Below are 26223 nucleotides of genomic sequence, written 5' to 3'. Positions count from 1 at the left end.
ACAGACCATTTTTATTTGAGCAGCTGTTTTAGTTTCTATGAAGAAACTGATTGAAAATAAGCTATTTTATAATTTAGTGAAGTGAAATGTCCAAAATAATTTATGGGCACTCCTCATATGAAACGATTGGTTTCAACTATTAAATCATAGACTCGGTGCCATGGGTAATTTGCTGGAACTAAGAACAGAATTCTAGATTGCAGAGAGAATCCTTCCTTTAGAATCTGGCTGCATCTGAGAAGCACTGTCTACAGGTAGAAGAACTAGGAGAAGCAGCTGGGGCAGGCCAGCATCTCACTTCTGCTTTCCTGGGAGGTTTTTATCATGGCTTGTATCACTGAGGGAGGGTAGGTAATTAATATGATGTTGACAGAAATAAGTGGCAAAATCTTCAGGCTGAAGGCTACTGATGGTGAGAGAATAATCTGTCCCAGATCCACTGCCATTGAACCTTGATGGAACCCCAGAGGCTAAGCTAGTTGCATAAGAAATCAGAAGATTTGGAGCAATCCCTGGTTTCTGCTGATACCAGGCTAAAAATTGATAATATCCTGACTGGCTTGCAGGAGATGGTGACTGTGTCTCCTGGAGATGCAGACAGGGAGGATGGTGACTGGGTCATCTGGATGTCACATCTGGCACCTGGCATTGGAAACATAAAAGCAAATATCCATATTATTAACCGTGTTATTACAGAATTTCCCTGAAGCCACAGGCATCACTGACCACACAGGGTGAGAGAAGCATTATCCTTCCTTACCTGGGAAACAGAGCAGCAGGAAGCCCAGGAGCTGAGCAGCAGTCCTCATGTCCATGCAGTGTGCTGACTGGGACTGACTGCTGCACAGGTGTGAACAGCTTATTATGAAGTCATTGTGGCAGTAGGATGTGATCTAGGAAAATGCAAATCAGCAGGGCTGGGCAAAGATAGATATAGCTGCAAGGCTGGCTCAGCTCAGGAAATCATCATATGTCCATGGTGCCCATGTGTCTTAGTTTTAGACTAGAGAATATGATTCATTCCAACAGGCCAAGGCACAATCTGCCTGCTGTCCTATGAGTAGATCTGTTGATGCCTGCAGGGATGAGGACCTGCTTTTCCTGTGTGTCCTAATCTCAATTCTCTGTAATGTCTGTAGAAAGGGGTAAGATAAAGGCAAAAGGAGTGTTTTACATTCTGTGTATGGAGGAAGTGAAGATATGGAGAGAATAGAGTTCCTGGACATTTTAAACTGGTTTAATATCCTTATGTATTGGAAAATCTCCCTGCCATAGCTGTTTTTCTCATTCTATTCCAACACATACATATAAACATAAAATAAAATGTGGATTCTCACTAGCCCCCGGTGGCCCACACCTGTAATCCTAGCTACTCAATAGTGTGAGATCTGAGGCTACTGATTCATAGCTAGTCTGGACTCGAAAGTCCATTGAAATCCTATCTCCAATTAACCACTAGAAAAATGGATGTAGCACTGTTGCTCATGTGCTAGAGCACTAGCCTTGAGATGAGGAACTCAGGGATAGTGCCGAGGCCCAGAGTTCAAGCCTCTCGATCACTCCCCAATCCTCACAAATGTGGAATCTCCTTAAGATCAGATTTAAGGCTGAGGCAAACTTTCCCTCATTTGTCTTTACTACATAAATTAGAGAAACACTTAAAGCAAGGAAGCAATGATAACAAAGGCCTAAGTAAGCCATTTCCTGTGGTTTGATGGCTAGGGGGCTGAAACAAAAGTTTGTTGCTACCAGAAAAGACCAAAATTACCTAAGTATTTGTGGTATACCACTATCCCCAGCTAGAATTTTTAGTCTTGGAATTAAAACCACAAATTAACAATGTACATGCTATGTTTCAAAAAAGCAAGGCGATTAATTCATTCAAAATCTGCTTCCTCACGTGGAACACTAATAATTAAGAAGCATGTAGTCTCATGTGCAAGGTTGTCAGAACCAAATCAGTGAGTAAGAGAAAGGACATTGACACAATGGCTTTATATATCATGTTGTTTCTTTCTCATTGATCGGCCAGTGTTTTGATATCTTCTCTGGGTCTTCATTATGTTCTCACACTTGCAAATAAATAGGATGATACCCAGACTCTTCCTTTCTGTCTGGGAATATTAGCAATCTCAATGCTAGATCAGGTCAGAGAAGGTGTCTGTAACAGGTAGTGAGGAGAGCAAGACAGACTGATAACTCATCCTCCTTACCAGAAAAATTGCTTTGATCCAGAGGCCTGTAAAAGCTTTTTTTTTTTTTTACGTGTGAAGAGAATAAATTTCTACTATCTTGAATTCCACAGACTGACTCTGGTGTTCCAGAGGTCTGCAGGTGAAAGGCCTGGAGAAATCACTGGCTAAATATATCAAGAGCCTATTTTTACAAGGTTGCCAGCCCTAACCTAATGATCTTCACTGGTTACTGGTGTGTAAATCCTGCCACCTAGTGGAAGGAATGTTCAAAAGAAGGACAGCTTGTAAATCCTGCCACCTAGTGGAAGGAATGTTCAAAAGAAGGACAGCTTGGTTTTGGTCTAAGTCAGAGCCCAAGAAAAATCTAGGTATAGATGGTTTGTGAAAAGACAACATTGGGATGATAAATCACACAGGATTTTAAATATGTACACAAAATCATACCAAAAGAGAATACTCTTAGGAGAGAAACAATTAGGCAGAATGTATACATGCCTCTTCATATTTATATAAAATTATATCTATCTATATATATACATACATATATATCTAAATGAACTCAATGATACAGAACAAAAGATCTTTCTTTCTTCTTTCAATTTTTGATGATTCTATTTTCTTTTTATATGGTGAATTCAAGTGTATGTACTCAGGAGGGTTGAGGGAATACTGAATTGTATAGAATTCAAGGTAAAAATTGTGAATGGGGCAGTAGTTGAGGTCAATGGACATGGATGGAAGTGAACTATACAACTTTATATATTTCATAGGTGGAGACATGAGGGCTGGACAGGGAGAGAGTGAGGGAACAGAAGAGATAGTACAAAATCATCTCATTATCCATTATCACTGTACTCATCTGACTCATATAATTATAATCCCTCTGTAATTCACCTTAATATCACAATAAAATAAATATTTTTAAAAAGATGAGTAGTACTTATAGTCCTCGGGGAAAAATGGAGAAAAACATAATGGAAAGACACAATTTGCCATTGTGAGGAGGAAATCAGTTACCAATGTATTAAAGAATTGACTTGAACAACTTTTCAAATAATTCTGAGAGATCAGGAAATAGATAAACTCTTATAAAAATAAATTGCCATGAATTTAAAAAAGAATAGCCAAATTAGGAATGATGCCCACTATGGGCATTTTACACCTATTTTCATACACATGCAAAATACACATACAGAAACATATATAGAATCTATTAATATATTATAGAATGTTGATTACAAGGTTTTAAAAAATATTCAAGCATAGAGTGAAAATTATGCTAAACACTGTCATTACATCCAAATAAATGCATTGTGGGTTGGATATATTATTTGTCAAAAAATACATATAATACAAGCTGGGCGCCCGTGGCTTGTATTACAATGGTCTGAATGGCTTGTAATATTAGCTACACGGGAGGCTCAGTTCCGAGGATTGCAGTTCAAAGCCAGCCCAGGCAGGAAAGGCTGTAATATTCTTATCTCCAATAAAGCACTCAGAAAATCAGCGTGGTGCTGTGGCTCAAGTGGGAGAGAGCTAGCTTTGAATTGAATAGCTGAGGGACACTGCCAGGCCCAGTTCAAGCCCCACAACTGACAAAAAAATGCATCTAATACAAATATCCTGCAGAACCATTTTTAGTAGCCAAGCTAACTTACGTAACTCTGAACACTTCCATTATTCTGTTGTTGGGCAGATACACCTAACAAAAAATAACTATTTTTATAAGCATTGTATATTTCTGATTTACTGTGATATAGTGATTGTTTTCTCTTTTGATTAGGCTATATATATATATGAATATATATATGTATATATATATATATTGGAAATTGTGACTTGGTACCCCTGATTGGTATCAAGGAAGAGTATTAAAACTACATATCAATCATCTATGGAAAGATAAGCATTGAAAATATGAATCTAGATTGTTACAAAGCACACACTGCTTTGGAGACTGTGGAAAGGAAAAAAGAACAACAATTATTGATCCATTGGAATGCAATCCATCATAAGTTGAAGGTTACCTATGTATAAGATTTGTGGATCTCCAAGTTATTTAAAATTACTGTTAAACTTTTTAAATTAAAATTTAGTGGCATAGACAATGAAGAAGAAATTAGTGTCAGAAAAAAATATACATTAAACAAAATTATTAATTAGCTTATTACATTTTGTAGATATGGAAAGGGATGGAAAGGTCTTGGACCACCTGTTAAAAATTGCAAAGATATAATGTGAATGGACACAGGAGACACATAGGGGTCTAACCAGATAATTTTGAAATAAGCTAATAGATAATAAGGTCAGCTTCATTTGAGTTTCTAAATGATTCAGAACACTGGGGCATTTTACCCACTTTTCTTCTCCTTGCCTATTACCATTGGAGTAATAAGCAAAGATGGGTTAACTGCAGGAAAGCTTATCTTTACCCTATATTAAAGTCATGATGGAATATCAGAAGAAAATGCAATAAAAATTAAAATAAGAATGTGAAAATTTCTGTTTCCTTGGCCACAGGGAAAAGACAGTTTGTCAGGCACTAACCCTATCTCCACAAGGATTTGAAGCCTCAGTGCCCCCAGTTACGCAACAGTTCCAAAGATGAGAAACATTCTAAATAGAGAAGGGTTCATGTCACATAATAATGTTCATGGTGAAGCTTATGTTCAAATACTCTCTAGATAGATTGTTCTATTCCATCTTCCCTTGCCACTACATATTCTTCTATGATTATGCAGGATCACAGCCACAGATGCAAACAATGAGCATGGAAGAAAGTAGGACTGCGCAGAGAGGACACAGCTGCAGCAGCAAAAACTCTGACTCAATTTCTGTGAAGTTTGTGGGGGAGGCTGAAGTGCTGAGAGGCTAGTTTACAAAACTGTGGAGAGGAATAGTTGGTTATGTGAATCACAGGGAAACTGGTGACGATCAGTGTGAAATCTATCCCAAATACTCTCTATGGAACCCACCAGGGACCCAGACATCCAAGAAAATGGCCACTGGATGGGCACTACAGGAGCAGCATCTATTTTCATCTGGTCCTAGGCTAGACTATTCTGGTTGGAGCTCTTTAAAAGACTGGCTTGACTTGATGTTCCTGGTGACCATATTTCCTATACATACAGTCACAGAGATTAGAGGTAGAATAATCATCAATTCCTTAAAGACACTTTCCATCAGGAATAGAGAATGGCCACACATTTCATCGTTGGCTCATTAAATGTGTATGGGTAAGTATTTTTCCAGTGTATCAACGTTCAGAATAATATAGATGATTTGTTTTCTTCTATATGCCCCAAAATAAGTTTCAGTTCTTAAGGATATCACTCATCTAAACCTCCAGTCTCAACACACAGAAGCATGAAGAAGAGGAGTGTCTTGTGGCACTTTCTTGATGTCCTCACTCATCGGAATCACTCCAGAAACATTTTTTGGGAAATCCTATAACCAGAGCTCTGAGCATCCAGCATGGTCCTGTGGATCCTGTGTAAAGCTTCAGCAAGGGTGAGAAAAAAAAGTATGTTAACGACGAGCAAGAGGATTTAAACAGATAAAAGACAAAATACCATATCTTCATAGGATTGATTATAAGAGTATTGAAAGTTTAGAATCAAAACTGCAATGATCTGTTGGTTTTTTTCTTTTATTTTATTTGTGAATATTCTGTACAGAGGGGTTACAATTACATGGGCAAGATAATGAGTACATTTCTTATCAAGCATTGCAGCCTCCTCCTTTTTTTACCCTTCGTTTTGGACATGACAACTTGTACTTCTCATTGTTGCAACAGGTCCACCTGTATCCTTAAACAACTGGTTTTTCCCCATCTCCTCTACAAGTTATACTGACATCAAATATAGTGAAAGCAGCGGTTATACTGTGGGGGAGGGACATACAAAGCAACAAAAAAATAATCTTATAAATGTGTTAGAAACATGCATGAAAGAATAAAACATTAAAATACATATCTAAGGGTTCATTTTCCTAACATCACATTATCTGACCTTTTCAGCTTGACTCATATAGTAGATATTGCAAATAAGGGAAACCATGGGGCCTATGTTTCTTTGGACCTGGTTTACTTCACTTAATATAATTTTTTCCAAGTTTTTCCATATCCTAACAAATGGGGCAATGTCATTCTTTCTGATGGAGGCATAGAATTCCATTGTGTATATATACCACATTTTCTTGATCCATTCATCTACTGAGGGGCATCTGGGTTGGTTCCATATCTTAGCTATGGTAAATAATGCTGCAATAAACATAGTTGTGCTGGTAGCTTTAGTGTGGTCTTGTTTGTAAACATTTGGGTAAATGCCCAAAAGTGGGATTGCTGGGTCATAGGGGAGCTCTATGTGAAGTCTTTTGAGGAACCTCCATACTGCTTTCCAAAGTGTTTGGACAAGTTTACATTCCCACCAACAATGAAGTAAGGTTCCCTTCTGTCCACATCCCCTCCAGCATCTGTTGTTAGAGTTCTTGATTTTTGCCATTCTAACTGAGGTGAGATGGTATCTCAATGTTGTTTTGATTTGCATTTCTTTTATGGCTAAGGGTGTTGAGCATTTCTTCATGTGTCTATTGGCCATCATTCTTCAGAGAAGTTTCTCTTTAAGTCTTTCGCCCACTTATTTATTGGGCAGTTGTTTCTTTGAGGATTTTTTGTTGGGGGATTTAATTTTTTGAGTTCCAAGTATATTTTAGATATGAGACCCTTGTCCATTGTATGGCTAGTAAAGAGCTTCTCCCAATCTGTGGGCTTTCTATTGATCTTGCTAGCTATGTCCTTTGCCATGGAGAAGCTCTGCAACTTTTTGCAATCCCATTTGTCCAACCATTCTTTGATTTGTTGTGTTGCAATGACCTGTTTTTTGGGGGTTTCTTTTTGGGTCCAGTCGTGGGGCCTGAACTCTGGGCCTGGGTGCTATCCCTCAGCTCTTCAGCTCAATGCTAGCGCTCTACAACTTGAGCCACAGCGCCACTTCCGGATTTTTTCTTTTTGCTTATGTGGTGCTGAGGAATCGAACCCAGGACCTCAGGCATGCAAGGCAAGTGCTCTACCACTGAGCCACCTTCCCAGTGCAAAACTGTAATGATCTGTATTCTCCAGTTAAGTTTAGACATACAAAATAGCTTTATATAAAATCATTCTAATTAGCCAATATCAACATAGAAAAGTAAATTACTAACAGTATGTAAATGTGAACATATCATTTCAACACTTTATTAATATGCATACATATGATGTCAGAGCATGAAATATATTTATATCCCTAGACAGAAGAAGGACAGAGTGCACAATTCATTCCTCCAACTCAGACTCTTCTGACGTGTAAATATATATTGGAAGTTCACCTTGAACGATTTGAAAGCACCTCAGTATCTCTCAGCAGCCTCTTTTGCTCTGTCCTATGATTGTGAGTTGTACTTTGAACTAGGATGAAGATGGTGTCAGAATTCTCAGCTGAGCTGGCACTCTCCACCTTTATAATGAATGAGGATTGGAGGAGAAGAAATTTCATCCCTTATGAATAAGGTATTGCTCATTAAAATATCAGTATCAATTCCTTACCTCATATTTTCCTTAATAGGTTAAATAATTATTCTCATGACGACTTTTTTCTGACACTGAGTAATTGTTGTCTCATTTTTTTGTACTAGGATCTCTTTCTTGGAGCTTCTCCTTAGTTTCAAGGTAGATCAGCATCATCTTGCACTTTTTTTTGGTTCTCCAATGGAGAGAAAGACATTTGTCTATTAATAGTTCCTATTAGTTAATAATGGTATTCCAACACTACAGGTGAATTTTGGCGATTGAAAAGTCATTTTATTTTCCAGGGAATGGAGAACTGTGTAGATACTTCTCTATCTACACAAGAGTTCATAAGTTTCTACAGATGGAAAAAGAGAGACATAAGCTTACAGTAATATGTTTAATTCCATTTCCAAACTACAGTTAGTTTCAATTGCCTTTCAATAGAAATGAAAAACCTTTCGTGGGGCTGCAGGGAGCTAGGATCCTGTGGGGGAAGGTGGAGCAAATATTGGAAGGGATGGGAAGGGGCAAAAATGAGGAGGCAACAATGCTTGATAAGAAATGTACTCGTTATCTTGCCCATGTAATTGTAACTCCTCTGTACGGTATTCTCACAGTAAAAAAAAAAAAAAAACTAAAAAAATCACTATGGCCATTAAAAACATTTATGAGTGAAAATCTTGACTAATTATTTTAACGAATAATGCAAGGTTGATGTATGCTTCCATTGATAACCAGTCCTAGTCTTCAGCATCATATACATATATATGTTTCCATTGTGGACAACATCCACAAACACACATACCTCCTTCTCTCTGCAATATTTCTGTGGTCATCATTGTTCATCTACCCCATCGAAGGTAGCTTCCTCTCCTGACCTGGGTCTGATTCACACACTGGGATCTCCTACTAACAGTGAATATTGTTGCTTATTCTTCTTAGTTAGAATCACTTTACCAACAGTAACACTGCTCTTATGTGAGGATACCCTTTGGACTCCAGTATGGCCAGACTCCCCATCGGGAGACTTACTTTCACTCACTTACATGCTTTTCTACTCAATCTTGGTCCCCAGTAAATCCAGTCAATGTTTCTTTAGGCACTAAAAGATTGGGACCTGGTAGAATTTTCTGATTTTGGATCATATTAAATTCAGGCGAATGAATGAACACTTGGTAGAAACAGGATACCTGCTACTGAAGAAAATGGGATTAACAGTGGGTAAAGAGTTGGGGGCCAGTGGCCTATTCCTATAATCCTAGCTACACAGGAAGCTGAAGTCTGAAGAGTCTTACCACAAACTCAACAACAAAAATTAAAATGTATGTAGTGGTCAGGCCAGTAATCTCTGGCTTCCAGGAATGATCAAAGATACATACAATTGTGAACATTGCCTCATATTGCTTTTACATTGCTCTAATTTCACACAAATATCATGATGGAATTAGAGCAAAGAGCAATGATCTTTGATATCAGTAATACCTGTGGGAGATGTGAAGAATGTATCAGAGGTTAAAATTTTGGGGATTATACTGTAACAGACAGGCTCTTTCATAATGGAATGTGAGCAGGGAAAGAATGCAGTGGATCTGGAATGGATCAAAATGACATCCTACCCACAGATCCTTGATAGATGCTGGTCTTCAGCATCCAGAGACAATCTTTTTTTCTGCATTTGAAGCTGATGTACTATGCTGCAGTGTGCTCAGCCCTGTCCAGGCTCTGCTTATTTTCATATACCCAAATCACTTTACACTGACTTGAGGGTTTCTTCACAGCCCAGTCATATCCTATGCAGGAGTTATTCTCAGTCAGCACACAGCATGGACATGAGGTTCTCTGCTCAGCTCCAGGAGCTCCTGTTGCTCTGGCTACCAGGAAAAAAGACAGCACTGGAAATTTGTTTAGCACAATGTAGTGAATTCATTCTGGCATTCTAGGGAAGTTTTCCTACAACATGCTCATCGGTAAGGGTATTTATTTCCACGTTTCCTCTGTCATGTACCAAATGTGACATCCACATGACCCAGTATCTGTCCTCTCTCTCTAATCTCCAGGAAAGAGAGAGTGTCCCCATCTCTTGACATACCATTCAAGTTTTAGCAGCAGGTTTTCCTGGAATCAGCAGAAACCAGGAAAGCTCCTAGGTCCTGATCTACTTAACAGTCAGTTTAGAATCAGGTGCCCAGTCTAGGTTTAGTTATAATGGATCTGGAACAGAGTTCATTCTCACCATCTGCAGCCTGCCTATTACTGTCAACAAGGTTACAATACTACTCTCACAGTGATACAAGTTATAACCTAAAACTCCCATGGAAGCAGAACAGAAGTGAGAGTCTGGGCTGGCCGAGCTGCTCCTGTTTACCGGCTGAGAGTATTTCCTAGAAGCAGCCAGGTTCTGAAGGTTACTGCAAGGCTTGGGTACAAGGGCCAGAAAGGCTTTTCGGCATCCTACCTCTCTCCTTTTTTCTCAGCTCCAGAGGCATAGACATGATCCTGTCTGGTGTTATCCTTCAAAATTGAGGTTTTTACCCATGAAGTTCAAGTGTTCTGACATCATTTATTAGTCATACAGCAAAATGGGAGTCTCTGCAGATACCAGGATTGTTCCAATGCAGTCAATTGTAGTCTATGCTCTAGCCATTATCTTGAAATTGGATATGTGGAACATGGGGTGGTCTGAAGCTTCTTCAGAACCCAGGGCTCCTTTAAATGTGTAGCCTGGTTGACTCTGACCTGTTCATACTTGTTCTGGAAAAGATCATGAGATACATATCCTAGATAGTGCTGATCTTCAGCATCCAGAGAGAAGCCTGTTGTTTGCTGACAGATCTGCACTCTCTTATACAACTGAGATCTTTGGAGTTGTCCTGGAGTGTTGACAAGAGAAGTTCTGTATGGCCTTAAATTTTGAAAATATAAAATTTGGTAGACTTGATGTATCTCAAGTAGGAATAGATATTCTTTAAAATGTTATTCCTTGCGAGGCACTGGTGACTCATAACTATAATTCTAGCTATATAGGTGGCAGCAGAGATGTGAGGATCATAGTTTGAAGCCAACTAAGACAGGAAAGTCTGTGAAACTCTGATCTCCATTTAAATCCTCAAATCTTTGAGTAGAGATTTGTCTCAAGTCTTCAAGCCCTAGCTTTGAGTAAAAAAGCTCAAGAATAGTGTGCAAGCTCTACGGTCAAGCCTCAAGTCTGACCAAAAAATAATTAGTACAACAAAATTTAAAAATAAAATTTTATCTTCACCTCTGGGACCAAAGTAGATAAACTTCATCAAGTTATATCATAAACACAATGTGAGGGATTATATTAACATGTGAAAATGATCTAAGAACAATATATTCACTAAAGGTAAGCAAATATGAAAACAATTATACATTCCTCAATTGATAATTCCTTCAGTAGGTATAATTGACCAGAAGCCATTGACATCATGTGGATTACTCTCAGCATGTTCAAAATGGGAAATGAAGTCTATACTTTACTCCTGTAGTTATGTACTAAATTCAAAACTCTACTTTTAGGGGTATTTACTTTGGCCAAAGTGACCATGATATTGAGGAATTTAGGATTGGGATTTTAGAAATTTAGTAATATTTCTCAATTTCTGAGCTTTTCCATACCCAAAGAAGCAGTTTTTAAAAATAGGTTTTTATTTTCTTTAGGTCCTTGTACAAAGAACTTGCCATTCCATAAACCAGTTTATGCAAACAATACCTCTTCCATGTCATCCCTTTTAAAATTTTCACTCCTCTCATATCACACTTTTCTTCATGTGTTTTAACAATTTTTTTTTTGGCAGTCATGGGTCCTGAACTCTGGGTCTGGTCGCTGTCCCTCGGCTCTTCAGCTCAAGGCTAGCACTCTCCAACTTGAGCCATAATACTACTCCTGGCTTTTTCTGCTTATGTGGTGCTGAGAAATTGAACAAAGAGCCTCATGCATGCAAGGCCAGCCCTTTATCACTGAGCCACCTTCCTAGCCCATGTTGGTTAATTTTTAAGTTATGGTTTGATATTTTGGTCATTACAACAAAGCAATTCATGCATACAATGCATCTTGAGATATGTCAGCCTTCCTTAGATCTACCCTTTCCCTTATTTTTCTCAGTTCTGTGGCATATGTAGTGCATTCTTACCTGCATTCTATGTGTTTCTTCTATTTATTCTTCTACCTGTTTTCTCCTGATCTCAAACCCTCTTGAAAGTACATTTCCTAGCACTCATTTTTACACTTTGATCTCAGGAAAGCAGTTTTAATATATTTCAAAACATTACTAACAGTGTCATAACTTTGTCTAACAAAGATGAAATAAAATTAGTAGAATTAATCATTTCCATACTTTGGGTGAGTGTGTGTGTGTGTGTGTGTGTGTGTGTGTGTGTGTGTTTGTGCATTCTAGTGATGGTACTTGAACTCAAGACCTTGGCATGGTCCCTGTGTTTTTGTGTTCAAAATTAGTATATAACCACTTGAGTCACAGCTCCACAACTAGCATTTTTTTGATTAATTGGAGATAAAAATCTCATGGACTTTCTTGCCTGGGCTGGCTTTGAGCCATGATCCTCAGATCTCAGTCTCCTGAGGGATTAAGAATTAGGATTTGGAGGTAGAATAAATAGCCAAAGAATTCTAGGCAAAAAAAGGAATGCTGATATAATCTCAATCACAAGACTCAAGTTCAACTGTGAGCTATAGTAAAAAAAAAAATCTAGGTACTGGCACAAAAATAATCCCAAAAATGAATAGAACAGACTAGAAGACCTAGAAATAAAACAATATATTTGATATGGTTTGATTTGGAGTCAAAGCATACACTCTGAAAATGATAGCTTCTTCTATAATTGATTTTGAGAAAACTGGGCATCCATATGCAGGAAACTAAAAATCGATCCCTGTTTTTCACCATGTACAAATATAAACACATAGAGGATCAAAGACCTCAACACTCGACCTGAAACTTTGAAATTACTACAAGAGAGAGTAGGAGAAATACTAGAACTCATTTACATAGGCAGAACGTTTTAGGATAGAGTTCCAAAGGCATACTAGATAGGAGAGAACACTGACAAATGGGATTGCATCAGACTAAAAAGTTTCTGCACAGCAATGGACATTGTTACTAAACTAGAAAGATAGCCAACAGTCTATGAGGAGATCTTTACTACCAGTATATTAGGCAAAGCATAATATCCAAACTATACAATGAACTTAAGAAACTACCTCCTCGCAAAACTAATAAATCAAGTAGTTAATGGGCAAAAAGCTAAGGATAAATGACTTAGCAGATGAGGTAAGAATGTTAAAGGAACACATAAGGAAATGCTCACCATCCCTGGCCATAGAGGAAATGAAAAATGAAACCAATTCATAGATTCCATCTCACTCCAGTAAGACTGACCAACAGTGTGAACTCAAATAACAAATGCGGGCAGAGATGTGGAGGAAAAGGAATCTTATTGCACTGTTGGTGGGAATGTAAACTGACACAACACCTCTGGAACAGTCTGGAGGTTCCTCACAAAATGAAACATAAATGTTCCTTGAAACCCAGCCATACCACTCCCCCGCATCTACCCTGTACCTCACAAGCCAGGCTATCATATAGACACTTGCACATATTCAAAATAGTCAAGTTGTAGAAAGAGGGGAGATGCCCTACAATAGAGGAACAGCTAAAGATGTGGTATTATTCACAAAGGAATTGTCCATAATCATTAGAAAAAATAAAATTATGTCATTTGCCTGGAAATGGATGGACCTAGGACAAATCATGTTGTGTGGTATGGCAAGCTCAGAGAGAGAAGTAGTGCATGTTTTCTTTCATGTGAGGAGTCCATATCTAAAATATAGGTCACTAGGCATGTACACAAAGTGAGACTAAAGGAGGATATTCTTAAAAGAGGAACAGAAAGACAATGCCTGTGTACATATTTCTTACTATAAATACATATTTTTATTGTAAAGATACTGTACAGAAGGATTACAGTTACATGAGCAAGGTAATGAGCTCCTTTCCTATCCAGCATTGTTACTCCCTTCTTTGTTTTCCCCTACCATCCCTTTCTCCCCCAACACCTCCCCATCCCTCCATCTCTGTTTTAAAGTTCATTTTCAACAAAATGTCTTATACATCTCGTTGTTACAATGGGTCATCCTGTATCCTTATTTCTGACCATAGAAAATAACATTTATCAAAAGTAAATCAAAACAATGGAAACAAGACATATTTTCTTTATTATTGGTTTTTTTCTTGTCTTGTTTGTTTGTTAGTTCATATGTCTTGGGAGGGTAAGGAGAGTCACAGAAATGTAGGGACAAAAGGTGAACAAAGCAGTAATGGTACTCATGGACACTGTTGAAAATGAACTATAAAACTTGTGGATGTGCCTTTATAGACAAAGATTTGAAGAACCTAGGAACTCACGGAACATTCCTCAATATAATAAAGGCTATATATAACAAACATACAGTCAGCATTATACTAAATGGTGAAAAGTTAAAAGAATTTCCTCGAAAGATTATGACAAGGCGGTCTGATCTCTCCACTCCTCTTCATAATAGAAGACTGAGAGGAGTAACATTGTGAAAATGGCAATACTGCCAAGATCTATCTAAAATTCGATGTGATACCCATCAAAATCCCAACAGCATTATTCAATCAACAAGAAGAAGCAATCCAAAAATTCATATGGAATAACAGAAAACCTGAATTGTTAAAGAAATTCTTAGCAGGAAGAACTCTGCCGAAGGAATATCAATATCAAACATCAAACTCTATTATAAAGCTGTACATACAAAAACAGCTTGGTACTGGCACATGAACAGGCTTGTAGAACAATGGAATAGAATTGAAGGAATTCAGAGACACATGGCCACCTAATCTTTGGTAAGGTAGCCAGAAACAAAGGATGGAAGAATGACAGTCTCTTCAACAAATGGTGTTGTCAGAATTGGCTATACATATGTAGAAACATGAAAACTGAATATAAATCCTTATATATCACCCTGAACCAGAATCCACTCCAAATGGATCAAAGACCTTGAAGTTCAAACCCCAGTACTACCAATCTGACCAGCTTCACAGTATATTAGTGTGAGTTTCATGCCACTTCACCTATTGCAATTGTTGGTCACACACCTGTTTTTTCAATGTTTCACATGTCTTCCAATCTTCAGCTTACTTTATAAAAACTTCCTCTGACTTTGAACATATATACTCAAATTTTTCAGCCTATGGTCTCCTCTGCATATTGTCAAAATTTGTCTTAGGAAAGGGAGAATTTCATCCTGCTCTCATCTACCTCTTACTCCTAATCCTCTTTCCCACTTTTCCCTCCTCCTTTTCTCAAGGACAATATTTTGAGAAAGTTAAATTGGAAAGTTCTTTTAAAATAACCTGATTAGGGGCTGGGAAGGTGGCTCAGTGCCAGAGCGCTTGCCTTGCATGCCAGAGGCCCTGGGTTTAATTCCTCAGCACCACATAAGCAAAAAGAAAAAAAGCCGGAAGCGGCACTGTGGCGCAAGTGGTAGAGCTCTAGCCTTGAGCTGAAGAGCTGAGGGACAGCACCCAGGCCCAGAGTACAGACCCCACGACTGGGCCAAAAAATAAATAAAATAAAATAAAATTACATGATTGTATTATTTTTGTTAATTGTAGGGCTTGAACACTTGGCCTGGACACTGTCCCTATGCTCTTCAGGTCTTCAGCTCAAGGCAAGCACTCTAACACTTCCTGTTTTATGGTTGATTGGAGATAAAGAGTATCCTGGACTTTCCTGCCTGGACTTCCTTTGAACAGTGAACCTCTAATCTCAGCCTCCTGAGTAGCTTGGATTATATACCTGAGTGACATGCATCCAGCTCCATGATTGTATTTTTTACTGCTGTGTTTGGAAGTGGGTCTTGAACTCAGGGACTGGGTGTTGTCCCTCAGTTAGTACACTACCAGTTGAGCATCAGCTCCAATTCTATTGCCTTTAATATAGTAGGGTTATCTGTAAAAATCACAATCCTAACATGATTAGAAACAAGATAATATGAGTATATTAGTTAAATACTTCTAAATGTCAACATCTATTCAAGATACTTCAAAAGCTATAGTGGCTAAGGAGGACAGAAATAATGAAAAAATACAAAAGTAGTATGAAATATATGTAAAAATCTATGTTAAAAATCTTAAAAAATATTTTAAGATTTTCCCCAACAGATTGCTTTAAATATTGACTAATTTACTATCATATCCTCACATACAAAATTATAAAAGATGTTCTCCTCCAAACTCTATAAAGCAAGAGGAAAAAGAAGACATTAAATTGAGAATTGAAGCAGCCAGTTATATTTAATTGCTAATATATTTGTACAAAGATATTAAAAATTATTAAAGTAAATAATAGGATATAATAATAACTTAGTAGAGTCTATGGAAACACAGTGAATAGAAAAATATCTCTTTTAGAGTAAAGAAGAAACAGCTACTCAAATGTATTTCCATAGTCATAAATTGGAGTACAACATCATTTTAAATTATCTCTAGGTTGAAACATAGAATCAAACCAATGGAAAATTAAAATTCTCTAAAAGAATATTTAAAGTACAAAATGTAAATCTAGAATTTCCATGGCAATTTGAGACACTCAGGGTAGCCCAGAAAGTATTAAGCTCAGAAATCTGCCCTCATGTTTTCCAACTTTATTTTCCTTTTTTGTCTTAGAGCATCGTGGTTAAGTCAGTGCACATGCAGTAAGTGAAAACAGAAAAATAGTCAAGTTGACAGCTCAAACAGGAAATACATATCTTCTGGCTCATGGAATTGTAAGCCCTCTGTGAAGCTCCTTAATAATAATAATAAAAATGTCAGGAGCCAAGTACTAGTGGCTTATTCCTGTAATCCTAGCTAGTCATGAGTCTAAGAGCTGAGGACTGATGTTGGAAGCCAGCTTGAATAGGAAAGTCTATGAGACAATTATATCCAATTAAACACATAAAAATCCAGAAGTGGAGCTGTGGATCAAGTGGTAGAATGCTAGCTTTGAACACAAAAAGCTCAAGGAAGAAGCAAGGCCTTTCCTTGAGTTCTAGCCCAAGGACAAGAACCAAAATGAAAACAAACCAAAAAGAAAAGGAGTAAGGAACTGGAACCACCAGTGTACAACCTGTTCATTTCTAACAGAAGAATGGAGTGGGGAATAGATTGGTGTAATTATTGTTTTACTATGCTGTGCAGATTCTTCTAATCATTTATTGTGGAAGCCACCAGTATTTCCTGTAGAGTTTTTGCATGATGAGTCTTAATGAAGAGAATACAGTAGAATGTACTGAAACCTGCAGGGAGATGCTAGGGCAGAGGGGAGGAATGGAGGATCACCTGTCAATATCGATCTACAAGCAGTTGAGAGCATTGGTACTCACCCCTAGATGTCTACACAGGGATAGGACCAAGGTAAGAAAGCCTGCAGCTTCACAAGCAGATGATGTGGATCTGAGCGACACCATAGAATACTCCAATTCTGTGTTTAGCTTCACTCAATAACATAAGCCAGTCTTGGAATGGCTATAGGCCAATAATTTCTTCTATTCAAAAAAAATACTACTTACTTGAATTAACTAACATGTCTCAATTTTACAAAAGAACCCCAAATAACACTCTAAAAATTTCCTCCCTAGTTATGATTTGTGTGCTCTGTTGAATCTGGAGAGGCATTGCCAAGTGTGTACTGCTGCAGACAGAGAGATAGAGTACAGGGAATTCTAATGAGATGATTCTTCCAAAACCTTCAAGTTACCATCAGATTCTGGATGTATTTGAGAAGCTGTGTCATTAGGTGGAGGCACCAGGAAGGGCAGCTGGGACAGCCTAGCCTCTCACCTCTACTTTCCTGGGAGCTTAATATTATGGCTTGTATCACTGTAAGTGGGTAGCTACTATGCTGTTGACAGTAATAAGTGGGGAAATCTTCAGCTTGTAGGCTGCATACGGTGAGAATAAACTCTGTCCCAGATCCACTGTCCTTAAATATGGAAGGGACCAGGATGGTAATTACTTTGTACCATACATGAGGAGCTTGGAAGTTTTCCCTGATTTCTGCTGAGACCATTCTAAAGAAATGCTAATGCCCTCACTGGCCATGCAAGCCATGGAAACCCTGTCTCCCAGATATGTAGACAGAGAAGGTAGTGACTGGTCATTTGGATGTCACATCTGGCACCTGGCAGTGGAAACAGAAAACAAACACCCTCCTTGATAATCATGTTACAAGAGGCCTTCCTTGCAGTACCAGAGAGCTCTTACTGTTCTAGGCTGATTCAATCCCCAGCATTGTTCTTCCTTACCTGAGTGCAAGAGCAGCAGGTGCCCCAGAAGCTGAGCAGGGACCTTCATTTCCATGCTGTGTGCTGACTGGGACTGATCCAGCACAGGGTATGAGCAGACTATGAAGTGCTCAGGGCAGTGAGATGTGCTCTGGCCACATGCAAATCAGCAGGGGCTGGGCAGAGCTGGGCACATCTGCAGGATTGGCTCAACTCAGTGAATCACAACAGGCCTTGCATCCACAGGTTTCCTAGGCTAGAAAAGAGGAACATGAATTTGCCTGCAGAGTATGTGGAGATGATTTGATGGTAGAAGACAATTTTTTGACTATTTTCAAAATGTATAATGCACAGAAGCAACAAATGTAATAATTTCATAAAAATATTGAAACATTCTTGTATCTACTTAGATCTTTTATTCAATCTCAAGAATTTTCATGGAAAAAAATCTGTGTTTTCTTCATGAAGTTCTTATGCATTGAAAGTTTTCTTACTTTCTCTCCTTCCCTTCTCTTCTCTTCCCTTCCCTTCCCTTTCCTTTTTTTGGTGGGGCTTGAACTCTGGGCCTGAGCACTGTTCCTTAGCTCTTCAGCTCAAGGCTAGAGCTCTACCACTTGAACTACATGCCACTTCTGGTTTCTCTGTTGATTTATTAGAGATAAGAGTCTCAAGGACTATCCTGCACATGCTGACTTTGAACCACAATCCTCAGATCTCAGCCTCCTGAGTAGCAAGGATTGCATGTTTGAGTAACTAGCACATAGAAGGAAAAGAAATCTTAACCCACATAATGTATTTTCCTCTTTTTGTGTTGTAATATTATTTTGCATCTGATTTGCTTTATCAAGAAATTATTTCAGTTGTTTGTTGCTGTGTAAGATCATGAACAACTTGTGATGTTTCATACAATTTCCAGATTCTGATATTTTCTTGCCAAAGAATTAATGAAGTTTGCTATTTTTTTTAAAAGTTCATATTCCCAGATTGGTAGAAACAACTTACAATCAAACTTAAGTGAGTTTTAAAGCTATCAGTTAGGTGGACTATTTCTGACAGTTGGGGAAAAGTGATCATGTTGACAGTTATGTCAATCCATCAATATGATCATTATAATTGTGTGTGGAAGCTCAAATTCCTGTTCCTTCCCTTGTTTCCTGAAGAGTATATCATATAGTCGTCCTTTGATTAGATTTGGTGAACTGGAGAAAGTTGTATAATTCTTGACATAAGCAGGTTGGCATCTGATCAGAAGTGAGGCCTGGAGAGTTCCTTTGGAGAGGCAGTTGGGTCAGCTGAGAGCCTCAGCCACTCACCCTGGCTTTTCCACAGGGTGGAGAATCACAGGATTATGTGCTCAAAACCCTAGGACAGCCTCTCTGAACCAGAAAATGCCACACTCCTCCTTCCAACTTCTCTGATTACCCAGGAATTAAAAACCTAATGATTATACTCATTTCCTGTATTAAAACAATTCCTTCTTAGAGATTCTTGTCTGGCTTTTGTTTTACTGTGTGAAACAGAAAGGATGACTTTATATGAGAGAGACATGACCATGTTTGTGCTTTGGAGACAGAGGAGGAGAAAAACGACAAAGATTGAGAGGAGCCTTGACATTTCAACGAAAAACTTTGAAAATGTTCATAGCTGTGCTACATCTGAGAAGCTCTATCAGCAGATGGAGGCACCAGGAGCAGAAGCTGGACAGCCCAGCCTCTCACTTCTGCTTCCCTGGGAGGTTTTTGTTATGGCTTGTATCACTGTGGGAGGGTAACTATTAACCTGTTGACAGTAATAAGTGGCAAAATCCTCAGGCTGCAGGCTGCTGATGGTGAGAGTGAACTCTGTCCCAGATTGACTCCCACTGAACCTTGATGGAATTCCAAAGAATAAACTATTGGCATTATAGATCAGAAGCTTTGGAGCATTGCCTGATTTTTGCTGATACCACTGTAAATCATTGCTAATGCCCTGACTGGCATGGCAAGTGATGGAGACTCTGTCTCCTGGAGATGCAGACAGGAAGGATGGAGACTGGGTCATCTGGATGTCACATATGAAACCTGGTATTGGAAACGTAAACACAAATGTCCACAGTTAGTCATGTTATAGGAGGCCTTCCATGAAGACCCAGGCAGCACTGAACACAGAGGATGAGAGTGCTGTCCTTCCTTACCTGGGAGCCAGAGCAGCAGGAGCCCCAGGAGCTGAGCAGGGGTCCTCATGTCCATGCCTTGTGCTGACTGGGACTGACTGCTGCACAGGGTGTGAGCAGCCTATTATGAAGTCATTTGGGGCAGTAGGCAGTGCTCTGAGCATATGCAAATGAGAAAAGTTAGGTAAAGCTGGGAATAGCTGTAGGACCAGCTCAACTCAGGAAATCCTCATATTTCCACGGTGCCCACATACATTAGTTTATCCCAGAGAATGTGTTTCACCCATACAGCATAAGCTGCGATGATCCTATTGTCTTTTGAATAGATCTCTTGGTGCATTCAGGGATGATGACCATGTTTCTTGAATTTTTGAATCTTTATGTTATGTCACATGAAAAAGAGAAGAGTAAAGCAATAATTGAGTGCTTCATATTTAGAACATGCAGAGAAGTGAAGATATGGAAAGAACAGAATTTGTGGATATTTTTGTGGTTTAATATCTCTATGCATTTAATATCTCATTGACATAGAAAGAGATATATAAGCTGTTATATTTTCAAGCAATTCATACTTTAGGCTTTTCTAATACACACATATACACAAAGTAAAATGTTATTCTTCCCCCGAGCAGGTATAAAGGCTGAGTCCAACTCTTCTTTACTGACTTTACTGCATAAAGGAAAATTTTACTACATAGGAAAAAAATCAAAACAAGGGATAATCACTATATCAAGGGATTTAGTAAGCATGTCCTGTGGTTAGATGGCTAGAAGGTTGAAGCAAAAGCATGTCGCTACCAGAAATGTCCAAAATTTCTTAATTTTTTGTGATTTGCCACATCACCACAAACAATTTTTACTTGAACTTACAATTTCATATTATCCAAGAACTATAGTACATTCATATATCCATTGCCCTCTGATCCTTCCACATCAAATTCAGGGCAAATCACTTACTTTCAAACTCCCTAGTCCTCATGTATCTCTTTCTGCTTATATGTGTCCAAATTTCTGCTACTACCTGGAGAATGGAGAGGATCATCCATACTTTTTACAACAAGCTGCTTAGGACGGGGCAACTTCAAGGGTGAAGAAAAGATAGTTGTTTTAAAGATTTAGTAGCATTGTGTCTCATTTTAAATATCATTGTGTTTCTCAATTGTAATTATTTCAATGAGACTGCAAAATTTGGCAATGTGGGAAATGAGGGCTATTAACTTAATGCTAATGACTTTCACTTATTGTAATTTGGAATCAGGTTGAAGACAGGACCAAATCCAAGGCCACATTGCCTCAGTGTTACTGATCTTTTATTCTGGTCCTGGGGAAGAGAAAAAGGTCAGATCTGAGAGGGGTTGAGATCTATGTGACCTATGTGACCATTAAATGTATTTTCAACAGCTATTCAGCCTTACTTGCCTTACTTCTGGTGTTTGTAGGAACTTGTTTCAGAAATTGATGTTTCTCTGAATAACATCTTAATGGCCAAATAAATTCTCAAGGGCTTTCCAGAGAAAGCCTTGAAATCCCAAAGGTGTTTGTAAACATCCATGGGCTGTATAATGTGTAAAGAAATGATAATTACAGCTGTCTCACTTCTATCTGGATTTCAACTTCAAACGTTTATAATCTATAAGGCTCAGGGTGGTGTCTGGCTAGTGGTCATGGAGGAAGGGGAAATCTTGTACCCTTTCCCAAACCAAATTAACCTTTGATTTTAAGATTCAGTGAATATTTGTAAAAAAAAATCCAAACTCATTCTCCCATATTATGATGAGCACCAAGTGTGAAGTGGAAAGTGCATTGCCAGACCAACTAAAGTAAAAGCAGGCTACCCTGCCTGAAAAACAAAAGCAGGTGAGGAGTGACTCATGTGACAGAGTAATTGTGTTGCAGACAGCAAGTTTTGCATTTCAGACTCCATAGCACCCACAACAAAATTCTGCATGCTGTCAATCAATTTGGCAAATAGGCAACATCCTATCACTGCCACAGTCTGCACATAATTCCAGTTTACAATTTGTGTTTTACAAAGATTTTATGCATTTACAATAGTCTCATTCTTTTTGTGTAAAATGATCATTTATCAGAAGAATTAATAGAGGGGAGGCAGCACACTGCATAATTCTTCCAATGTAACACACTCGCAGGCTCACCATCTTTTAGTGCTATAGATTCCTTTGCTATTTCATAATAAATGGGCTACAATTTTTCTTAATTGAGAATTGTTTATATTGTGCCATCTCTTTCATTTGTGATGATTCTAGTTATCACTATGAAAGTCTGACTACTGATACAGATCTGTTCTTGTTAGCAAACATCTCTATACCCTCTGCTTATCCTCTCCATTCACCATAAATGCCTATGCTTTTTGCTGTTTTTTTAGGTTTTGGGGTGTTTATTTTTTCCCAGGTGTACTAGTAGGGGGGTGTCCCAGGACCCAGCTTTGCTGTAGGCATCTCTAGGTATGAGTTTGTGTCTCATGTGCTTTCATGGGCTGGCTATAAAGAATCCAGCCAGAATTTTGTTGCAGGAGAATGTAAAGTTTTTTACAATTTTATCTAGATTATCAGTCAATGCTGGTGTCTTGGTATTCAATATATTTGTGCTCACTTCTACTAGACATTTTGTGTCTCACTGTCATCTTGAAGCAAGAGAGGAGACCTCTGCCTATACACCAAAATGATCACCATATCAGGAATGAGCGCCCTAAGAATTTCCTCAGAGCTTATGAAAGGAGAGTTGCATGCATGCCTCATCCCCTCATCTTATGGAGAATAACCTGAAGGTATTTTCGCCATTTCCATGGGATGTTGAGGTTCAGTCATCTTCAGCAACAGGAAGAGTTTAGCTTCTTTTATGGTACTTACTGACCATTTTCCCTTCCTTATGTTTCTTCCTCCCTTCACAGTGCTTCCTAAACATCCTAAATTGTGCAGACCCTAGCACCCTTTGGGAATTCTGACTGTGTACAGAAAGTACAACTGAGTTGTGAGTATGGAGAAAGCCTGATGCTAGTAGAAACTGCTGGCCGATGTTGACTTATCCTGTTTATATGGGATTCTAAGTGCTTTTATGATTACACAGCTGTCCTATAGGAAAACAGAATGAGTGTTTGCTATGTAGTGAGTTTAAACTTTACTATTTGTGATACAGGTATGGGTCAATGTTGAGGCCAATTCAGTTTTCCCTTTATCTATCTATCTATCTATCTATCTATCTATCTATCTATCTATCTATCTATCTATCTATCTCTATCCATCTATCATTGTATATTTCCTAATACAAAAAAGCATCAGACACAATTCAGAATTCAGTTGAAAATATAAGGATATTATGGAAGCTCATTCTTTGGATGTGACACACTCAGAATTTTTGCTCATTTATCACCAGTTCAGGATGAAATGTGAGAACAAAGATCTTCTCTGCTATTTTCAAGACTAGTTTCCTGTTAGGATTTTTCCCTTCTTTCTTTTTTTAAATTTTTATTTTCTGTAAAGATGCTGTATATGAGTAAGGTAATGAGTACATGTTTTTGAAGATTGTTACCCCTTCTTTTGTTTTTTTTCCTTGTATTACTTCCCTCTCTCACCTCCCCTACTTCTCCCTCCCCCTGTCTTTCTTTTTAAACAGGGCCAAAAGCCTTTGCTATTTGTGAGGGACTAGAAAATGGAATGGTTTGTATCCTATGAATTCAAAATTTGTCTCTCTAGTAAGGTTTGCTGCTTGTATCCTTGGCCTTGTTTTTCCATTGTTTCCTTGCCATTTGTGAGTTGTCAGCCTTTTACGGCTCTTTCTTGAAACAAAAACTGATGTTGTATTTGAAACACTTGACCAGAACTTATCACACTTACTGTGCTTTGGGTACTAGTTTCTAAGACTCTGAGAATCAGAGAAAAGTAGGTGTATTTGGAAATTTCTGTTGTAGTTTGCATGAGAATGGAAGTGCTCATTCTATTTTGGGGCTCCCTAGGGAATCTGAATTTCTTGTGATCCTGAAGATTGTAGGAGACTGTTTTTCCAGAAGCACTGTGAGATTATGAATGATGGCTTTTGCTTTTTGAGTTCATGATTTTTGTTCATTTTTGGTGAGGTAACTTTTGGTTTTGTTTGCATAAAATAATCATCTCTTTTGTTAAGCTTGTACTTAGTTGGTTGGAGTTTGTTTTTTAAGAATATTTTTTCTGGCTGCTAAGATAATTTGTCATTAACAATAATTAATGAATTGTTTTAGCCAATGCTAGATGAAAAACAGAAATAAGAGTAAGTGGCTGAGATTATATTTTGATATTAAGAAAACAAACAAAATGTAAAAATTAAAAAAACCAAGTTATTTTGTATAAAAACTTGTTTTGGACTTATTAGGTTGCAAATTTTCAAGTTTAACCATAGAAACAAGTGACCTTTGCTTGTTTTAGGTTTTCATAAATATTTTAGTTTAAGTGAGTGTGTATATTTTTAGTAATCTTCCATTACCACATTTCTTTTTCCTGTCTTATATCTCAAGTCCAGAGGCCTTCCATTAACAAAGAAATAACTTTAGCTGTTCACTATATTTGTCAGGTGAATTAAATTTTACAGGTAATCTAAAAGCATCTGTTCAAAGTGAAGTTATAAGAAAAGAAAATTTATTAATAATATATTTAATGGAAAATATTTACCAAAACATAGAAATGCCAAGGTAGTTGCCAGGTGTTATCAAAAGTACTCTTGGTTTTGTAAAATCTATGAAAAGGCAGTTATGTTTCTAGAGTCCATTCAGCTACTTTTCTCTTTGCTATTTCCCTCTTCCATCCTTGCTTCTTGCATCCCTTTCTTTTGTTTTGTTTCTTTCTTTTTTGAAAAGATATTACTATGACTTCCCGGCTGTCCTTAATCATGTGATTTTTCTCTGCAAATATTATACCTGCAATGTTAAAGTGACTCATGAAATAGTAAAAAGAAGCTGAGAGTTGCTGAGAGAAGGTGGTGAACATGAATACAGAAAGTATGATAGAAAGAGGACATGGCCTCTTTCTAGTCTATATTAATTAAGATAGAGAGAATCTAGATTCGAGATTGATATGAACATAGGAATACCTGAATAACATGATATAGGAATAATGTCTCACATTTCTAAGGTGTCTGAGCAAGTACAGTGGCCTTTTAATATAAACTCAAAATTCAAATTAATATAGGAATATCAGCTTATATATGGAAGAGAGATAGATTTTTGTCTATTCCGAGATTTTTGTTTTTGAAATGTTTCCAGCTACTAGTGTAAATGGTTAATTAAATTAATACCAATATATTTTGAATTCTTGACATAAACAGATGTTCTATCATTTGAATCATATCTTATGCCCTATTTGTTAAAGTTATTTTTTATTATGAAATACCATACAGAGGGTTTACAATTACATGGGCAAGGTAATGAGTACATTTCTTATGAAGTATAGTTTATTTTTCATTTATTGTGTCTAACACAATTTCCCAACCCAGTCTCAGGCTAAACACTTCCTCTTATGCTTCTCCCCTATATTAGAATCCAGGCATGTGCCATCCTGTTTTTTATTAAGAAATATATCTGTGACTTTTCTGGGATGTCCTGAAACTCAGGTCCTCATAATTTTGTCCTACACATACCTGAGATTGTGATTGCAGGTAAGATCTATCACACTGTGAGTATTTATTTATTTATTTATTTTTGTGAACATAGTGTACAGAGGGGTTACAATTACATGGGCAGGATAATGCGTACATTTCTTATTAAGCATTGCCTCCTCCTTTGTTTAGCCTTCACATCCATTCCCACCTTCCCCCCCACCCTCCCACCCAATCCTCCCCCCTTCCCCCCCCCACAAACATTGTAAAGCTCGTTTTTGACATGACAACTTGTACTTCTCATTGTTGCAACAGGTCCACCTGTATCCTTAAACGACTTGTCTTTCCCCATCTCCTCCACAAGTTATACTGACATCAAATATAGTGAAAGCAGGGGTTATACTGTGGGGGAGGGACATACAAA

General features: G+C 37.9%; 1 pseudogene; it reads right to left on the bottom strand.

Moving 5' to 3' along the window:
• Positions 1-19713: 19713 nt before the first annotated feature.
• Positions 19714-20292, bottom strand: LOC106000753 (annotated as a pseudogene).
• Between the last annotated feature and the right edge of the window lie 5931 nt (positions 20293-26223).

Source organism: Dipodomys ordii, unplaced genomic scaffold, assembly GCF_000151885.1.
Source record: "Dipodomys ordii isolate 6190 unplaced genomic scaffold, Dord_2.0 Scaffold237, whole genome shotgun sequence".
In the NCBI taxonomy this organism is placed as follows: domain Eukaryota; kingdom Metazoa; phylum Chordata; class Mammalia; order Rodentia; family Heteromyidae; genus Dipodomys; species Dipodomys ordii.
The sequence above is the reverse complement of the archived record's forward strand: the minus strand, read 5'-3'. Positions and strand labels throughout refer to the sequence as shown.